The sequence below is a fragment of the Triticum aestivum genome, chromosome 2B (genome assembly GCF_018294505.1).
Source record: "Triticum aestivum cultivar Chinese Spring chromosome 2B, IWGSC CS RefSeq v2.1, whole genome shotgun sequence".
NCBI lineage: Eukaryota > Viridiplantae > Streptophyta > Magnoliopsida > Poales > Poaceae > Triticum > Triticum aestivum.
This window is the reverse complement of record NC_057798.1, coordinates 37372976-37381173: the sequence shown is the minus strand read 5'-3', so window position 1 is coordinate 37381173 and position 8198 is coordinate 37372976. Positions and strand designations below refer to the sequence as shown.

At 45.9% G+C, this 8198-nt stretch overlaps 1 pseudogene; it reads right to left on the bottom strand.

Annotated features, from left to right (window-relative positions):
• Positions 1 to 5270: 5270 nt before the first annotated feature.
• LOC123043329 (tricetin 3',4',5'-O-trimethyltransferase-like) lies at positions 5271 to 7780 on the bottom strand (annotated as a pseudogene).
• Between the last annotated feature and the right edge of the window lie 418 nt (positions 7781 to 8198).

Sequence of the window (8198 nt, the reverse complement as noted above, 5' to 3'; positions counted from 1 at the left end):
AATCGCAGAAGAGACACCCCGCAGCTATGGTACGTAGAGGTACGAGTCGAGGTAGTACAGGAAGTACAGGCGGAGGCAAGCGATATAAATATGGTCCAAGCCTCACGCCTCTTCCGCAGAGGGCTTATGACAGGTCCGAGGATGAAATCGCAGCCATATCGAAGGCCGAGGTGGAAGCCCATTTTGCACCGAAACCGCCACCGCCGCCAAGGGAGAAAGTGCCTGAGGAAACGATTGACCACTTCATTCGTATGGCTCAACCACCAGTTCCCAAGCCTGTTGACACAGACTATGAGCGCCACATCAGGAATTTAAATCGAGCACGTCTACATAAGGAGGCGAGCTCGGGATCGAGCAAACAAGAAGCAGCTGTCAAAAAATGCGGGAAAACCATTCCCCAGCTGGGAGAACAGGCGGCGCAATCGATCCCCTCGCTTGTTGTGCCAACAACATGTGACAGTACGCGCGCCCAATATTATTGTGGGCAAACAGTTTACGTTCCTGAGGTGGGCAATATGGTAATAACGGAGGAGCATATAATGCAGACTGAAGTTCTCAAAATCACTATTGGACAACTCCTCGAGATCGAGCCCATGCCTGTGCTTAGAGAGGATGAAATAAAACGGAAATATGTCCGGGGCCAACCTTTGGTCGAGCCAGACAAGGTCAAGAACCTCCCAACGAGAATGTATGAATTGCATCAATGGTACATGAACATTACCAAGATTTCAGATCGATTGTCCCTCATGGTGAATGTCAAGGAGGATCATTAATTCCATGAGAAAGCTCTGTCCGTTGAGTATTCTGAACTGTTTCAGTGATACAATCAAGACGCACTCGAGAAATCTATCGTCAGTTGCTATTGTCTGTAAGTGATTTCTTTCTGTAATTTAAGTCTCAAGCTAGCTGTAGTGATCCTTTTGATCAATCATTACCTGTAATTATCCTCACTATATTCTTTTCTGTGGTATTATGCAGGATGAAGATGTATGAAATGAGAAAAGGTGGATGCTATGGCATTGGGTTCATTGACCCAAACACCGTTAATGAATACACATGGCGGATAAATCCACATCATCAAAAGGACGTAGAGGACAACATGCTAGAGTTCTTGAAGCGTCTCAAATACAATGAAGATATACTACTTCCTTATAACTTCCAGTGAGTCACACTGTCTTGTACTACAAATTGTCTGTTTTTGCCTACTAGCTAGCTACATGTTTTTGCTTACATATGTCCGCTTAATTAAGACATGCAAACATGTGTGTATGCAGATTTCACTGGGTCCTGTGTATCATTAAAGTTGACGACGGAATAGTTGAAATACTGGACTCACTACTCAAAGTTAAAACTGACTATAACATCTTGTTTGGGATAGTCAACAGGTAATTTCAATCATTATTAACTATATATCTCGGCCTATTTAGTTCGTCATTTCACGATATGAACTATTTAATAACCCCTTTATTCATTTTCTTTGTCGGCGGGCAGGGCTTGGGCAAGGTTCATCAGCGTTACGGTTGGCGAATGGAAAAAAAGCTTCAATGGTTTTGACCCAAGGTAAGTAATTAAGTAGTACTAGCTAGCTAGCTAGCTGCCATCTCTTTAATTATCATGCTTGATTAATTATTATCTGATCAAATTCCATTCTCGTAAAGGCCCTGAAGCAAGCGCAGGGGACTGATCTGTGTGCATTCTGCATTTGCGAGAACATTCGCATGATGGCGTCCGAAAGGAGCAGATCTCAAAGACAGGAATGGGTACGCTTGTCAAAATACTATTCACAATTTTTACACCATTATCGATATCTAGTCACACAACTAATACACATGCATATTGATCTCCTTCTTAACAGTTCAGAGAGGTGCGGGAGAAGCTCCTAAAAACGGAGCGCGTAGAAGCACTTCAAGAGGAAATAGCGGGATTTTTGCTCGACCAGGTCATAAATCCGAAGGGAGAATACTATTACCCGCTACCGCCCCCATGAAAACCACTTCCAATTGTCATCGTGCTCCGAAGGCACCAATTAGGCCAATGCCACTGGCTCCGAAGGCAACATGCATATGTAGGAGAAATTGTATATAGCTAGCTATACATTTGTGTATGTGTGAATTAATTAATATGGTGGTTTGTGAGACATTGATGATATATATATATGCATGATTGGTTCTACTAGAAATTCTATATATATATATATATATATATATATATATATATATATATATATATTTATATATGCATAACGTGTACAATGTGTAGTATCGTAAAATACCAGCAAACGAAAAAGAATTAAAATGGAAACACAAAATTAAATGAAAAAGAAATCATAAAACTAAAAACCCCCAAACCTTATAGTACCGGTTGGTATTACCAACCGGTACTAAAGGGCTCCAGCCCCCCGGAGCTGGCTCGTGCCACGTGGTTGCCCTTTACCACCGGTTCGTGCTGAACCGGTACTAAAGGGGGGGGGGGCTTTAGTGCCCACACTTTAGTGCCGGTTATGGAACCGGCACTAAAGGGCCTTACGAACCGGTGCTATTGCCCGGTTCTGTACTAGTGGAAGGTACCTTGTCACGGGAAAGGAAGCAGTGACAGTCACAAGTTAGCCACTGAAATGGCAATAATAAATGTTCTGATTTACACCTTCAAACTTATTTTTTCGGTATTCCATAATAGAAAGTTATTGGATAGATTATTTGTTAAATTACCCATTGGGCAATCGAAGTTACATAGTCACACAACGGACACGGATAACAACCTTGTGACCACTATTTTGTGGGCAGGGACTGCTGGGACCTCCAATAGGGCGCCTTAAGCGCCAGTTGTCCCTGCTGGTGCAAGTTGGGCAGGCCTATTAAAACGAAGGTTCGCTCGATCCCTCCATCGATAGGCAGGCTTGCTCGCTCCGCAGATTCTTTTCTGCCTCATTCAGTCGTTAAGTTGCTGACAGTAGACCATTGAATTTTGAAATTGACAAAAAGAATCATAAATTTTAAAAAATTGCAACGATTTTGAAAAAAAGTTTGTCAAAACATGAAAAAGTTCACAAATTATTGGCAGTTGTAAAGCAACTATATTAATCTTGGTCTTAATCCTTCCAAACTTCACAGAATTCTTGTCCTTCCTACCCTAAACCTCTGAGGCATCTTGTTTCATCATTTAGCTATCCCTGTTCATCTCAGCTTCTAGTGCAAGATTGCTGCAGCAAACTTCCATCGATTCCTGTCATCAGCTCAGATCCTCTTCTGCTGATCCATCACGTAAAGTTTGTCACAAGGAGCAAGGACAATACACTAGACATAGTTTGCCAGCCCCTCTTGTCCTCTCCTTGCTTGTAGATGCGGTGACCGCGTGTTTGTACGGCTGTGCACGCGCTCTACAGAGTTTGGCCGCGTGCAGAGCACTGTCTAGCTCCAGTCCTTGACCCTCTCGTCGTTATCTCATGCCCGAGTATGTCTGGTAGCTTTCTCCTGCCTTCGCCATTGCTCTGGACCTGTCTCCCCCTCTGGCGGTTTCCTCGTCGGTGCTAGCCGCCGAGCGCCCACGGGTGCACATTGGCCGACTGGCTCTGTCGCACGCCGTAGCTTCTTCCTCCCCTCCCTTGGCTGCACCTCTGCTCCGGTGCATGCCTCTGCCCTCTCCCGTCACCTCTACACCCCTCGTGAACCCTATCCTTGCCAGAGCTAGGCCGAACCGTCTCAGCGGACTCCGGCCACGAGCACCCCTCCCTGTCTATATAAGCCGTCCCCAAGCCCCTCTGAGCTCACCATCAGCCTCAACTCTCTTCTCTAGCCCTCCGCGACCACCCCACTGAGCTCAAGGATCTCCCCTCGATCCACATGGCCGCCGTGCCCGCCGTCGGCCTCGGCCTAAATTGTCCCAAAGCTGAGCCACTCCCTCCTTTCTGTGCCTAAATTAGCTCAAGAGGAATACGAGGACTGTGTGTCCTCTGAGTTGCGACTCAGCAGCCTCAACCAGAAGAACAGTTGATGCAGCAACTAGAACTGGTCTACCAAATTGATGTGTCTTCACCGAGCCAAACTGGTTTCAAATTCCCCAGTCCTCTTTACTTTATTCCGCCGCCGAAAAATCTGTGATCTATGGTCTGACGAATTTGAACTGAAGAATTTCATCACTCTGTCTTTATTTCCTCTGTTCATATTCTTCATGCTCGTATGATTGTGTGATTGCATGTACTTTACTCTTACATATCCTGATTGCATGTACACTGATTCTGTGATGACTTAGTTTCCTTTACGTTATCTCTTCACTCTGGTGTTCGTCAAATTCTTCAGAGTTTGACGAATTTCTAAAAATCTCCCATTCACCCCCCTCTGGAGATAACCTACGCTAAGCATCCACATTGATCTTAACTCTTCCTTTATTTGGTCTCTTACACATATGATCTCTCTTCTCGGCTGGTTGTTTCGCGGTTGATGCTCTTACAAAGTTTGTTGTTAATACCTTAATGGAGATAGCTATTCGGTATGGGGTTTGGATCGTTTCCCGCTTCACAAACTGGCGACGCTGCCACCATATGAACCAAGAAGCCACTACAATCAGCTCCGCCACTGGTACATCCCCAACATGCGATTGGTTTCTTTCTAGGACCTCCATAGTACCTGATCTCGATCGGCCATCCATCACTACTTTGTTGATCACTTCATTTAGTCCCAATTCAGTCCAAACATCCACTGCGCAACAACATGTAAACAAATGATGTTGGATATCTTCAAAACCCACCTTGCAGAACGGGCACCTGACAGGGATGTGCCGCCTCGCAAGAACTCCAAAGCAGGGAAGAAAATATCTAGAACTTTCCACGTGAAGTGTTTAATCTTGAAAGAGCCTCCAAGTGTCCTTCCAGATACCATTGTTGGACACCACCTTGACCATCAGCAAGGACTGAACACGAGCCATATTGGTGGTTAAAGTTTGTATGCTATGATGACTGAACTGACAACGTCCTGACGCCATGCCACGAAATCCTGCACGGCCACCACGTTGAGAGGAATTCTGAGTATCCTGTGAACATCTACCAGGTTAAAATCTGATTGCAGCTGATCTTCACCCCACTCACCTGAGTGCGGGTCAATTAAATCTTCTACGTTGAATAACCGAGTCTTCCCTCATGGAGTTATAACTTTCGGTAAAGCACTTGATAGGATCCAAGGGTTATTCTAGATATTAATCATTGATCCAGTCCCTACTCTCCAAATAAACCCCATTTTAAAAGTTTGGATTCCAGAAACAATGCTCTGCCACATGTATGAAGAACCCTTCTAAGGGCCAGGATTAAGAATGTTACTATCATGGTATTACGAGCCGCGGAGTCACTCGTACGTATATGATACAGGACAGAAACACAATTTTAGTAGCCTTGCACAAATCTTAATGCATCAAAATCGAATGGCTATGAAGTCAAGCAAGACTTAACTAAATTTCAGTGGACCGAGATTTAGCAAATCTGTTTATTATAGGCTATTCAGGGTCAAGGAAAGAAGGTACGCATTATGCAGATTTGGAGAGCAAGAACCAACGGGAAGAGATATGAGATGCATCTATTTGGTGAATTCAATGACCCAGGTGTTGCTGTGGATGTAGGCAGTCATGACACCGGTGAACCCTGCGGACTTGGCAAGCTCCTCGAACTCCCTCTGGTTCCTCTCCTTGCCGCCTGCCGTGTGCGTGAGCATGATCATGTCGGTGAGGGACGCCTGCTGCCCCCTGGACGTCGCCTCCGGTTTGACCGGCAGGATGCCTTCTACGACGACAACCCTGCCGTGCGCGGGAAGTGCACCGTAGCAGTTCTTTAGTAGAGTTGTGCAGTGTTCGTCGGGCCAGTTATGGAGGATCCACTTTAGGACGATGGCGTCGCCGCTGGGCACGTTCTTGAACATGTCGCCGGCGACGTGCTGCACGCTGGGGGATTGCCGCGCCTCGGCGATGACGTGGGGCAAGTCGAAGTTGATTCCCTTGATGTGCAGATGGTGGCGCCAACGCCGCCGCCCACGTCTACAAGGGTGGCGATGTCATGGAAGCCCGTGTACAAGTCGACAAGCTTCCCGGTGATGATGGTGCTGTAGCCCTTCATGGCCTCGTTCAAGACGCGGTTCAAGCGCGTGTCCGTTTTGGTGTACTCGTACATTGTCATCCCATGTGCTTTGTGGAATGGGAGGCCACCATGAAGGACCGCGTCCTTCAAATGGTACCTGCAAATTATTTATCGTTTAACAAATTCGAGCTTCAGCTTATATTAATACTAACTAATGTTTGTAGAAATACATAAATACATACAACCTTCGTCCCAATATATAAGCCGTTTTTAAGGCTAGTTACCCTATAAAAACAACTTATATTTCAGGAGGGAACGAGTGCTATTACTCCCTATGTTTCTATACTCCGCATATTAGTTTTAACCTAAGTCAAACTTTATAACGTTTGAGCAAGTTAACCGAAAACAATATAAACATTTAAAATACAAATATATATGGTACGAAAATATATGAACAATAATTCTAATGGTATTGCCTGGTATTGTGGATGTTTTGTTTTTATGAATTTAGTAAAACTTACTCGAGTGCGGCTAATCTGCACCCGGGCTCATCTGCACCCACGCTTAGAAAAAAATTCAAAAAAAATACTAGAAAAATTCAAAAAATTCCAAATTATTTTGTGGTGGTAGATAATTTGACGCGTGAGGTGCGCCCCAAAATTCAACTCATTTGAGCATCTGAGCAGCTCTCGGCAAAAAAGACAAAATCAGGGTCTGTAAAAATGTATACTGTTCACGCACTGTTTTGACCCGATTTGTCTTTTTTGCCGAGAGCTGCTCAGATGTCCAAATGAGTTGAATTTTGGAGCGCGCCTCACGCGTCAAATTATCTACCACCACAAAAAAGTTTGGAATTTTTTGAATTTTTCTAGTATTGTTTTTGAATTGTTTGCTGAGAGGGAGCAGATGAGCCCGGGCACTGTTTTGAGTTTTCCAACTTACTCCCTCTATAAAGAAATATAAGAGCGTGAGTAGTGATCTAAACACTTCTATATTTCCTGACAGAGGGAGTAGAGTGTTTGACTCAAGACAAAGATATATGCGATTTAAATAGAAGTGAAGGGTGTATATACTTACAAGCTCTCCATAGGGACCTTGTCATTGGTGAGAAGGAGCAGAGGGGCAATGGAGATGCCGTCCTGGTCGGGCGTGAACCACTTGCACACGGGCGTGGGGCCGTACCGCCGGGCGTGCGTGCCTTCCTCCACCTCGCACGACACCACCTTGTAGGATGCCAGCAGGTGCAGCATGCGGTCGACCATGGCCGGCGCGTCCGGGTTGGTCGTCGGCGTCGGCAGCCGCGCGGCCACCTCAGACGGTGACAGCATCTTGCCGCCGGCGCCCATCAGGACCTCGAGCATGCCCAGCTCGATGGCGTTCTTGAGCGTCAGCGGCAGGAGAGCCGTGGAGGACAGCTGCATGGCGTAGATGCACGCCTCCTCCTCGACGGCAGCCATTTCCGCGGCCATGGAGCTCATTAGCTGCCTCCTCCGGCCGTTTGTGCGGCTGGTGGTACTAAGCGTAGCGTATTTGTGTTCTACCGAGGAGTCTGCTAGCTATGCTTATATAGATAGAGGTGTTGTTGAACCTTGTTGGATGTTGGCTTGGGCAGTTTGCTTTATAATATAAAGCGGGGCGAAAGCCTTTTTCGGTATATAGATAGAGGTGCTGACACCCACCTACATGATGAAAATTACTAAGCGTGTAGCAAAGTGCACTGATAATATTTGAGATAGCATATGACTAATACACCTACAGCTTCATAGGGTTCTGTTCGGGCCGTGGTGTGCACTGTTGCACTGTGTCTACCCGGAGACAAAAGCACCAGGCTCACATGCTGGTAGCACCGTGTCGTGGCTCACTGGCATACAGAGCCACAATTAATTGTGATGAATTTTTCTGGGGCCTCCTGCTTTGGATGGTGGTGAGTGATGAGAGAATTTTCCCTGTTTAGCTAGAGGGGTTATCATCTACAAACTGTGGTGAAATTTTGCTCGGTGGTGCATGCAAAGGTTGAGAGAGAGTTCCTCCACCTTGAGGTCGAGGTCTTCTTTCCTCTTCCTTCACTCGCACGAGCTCCACCTTGTATACATGGCGGACAAGGCCATCGCATGTGAATGAGCGATCGAAACGTTGGGAGATT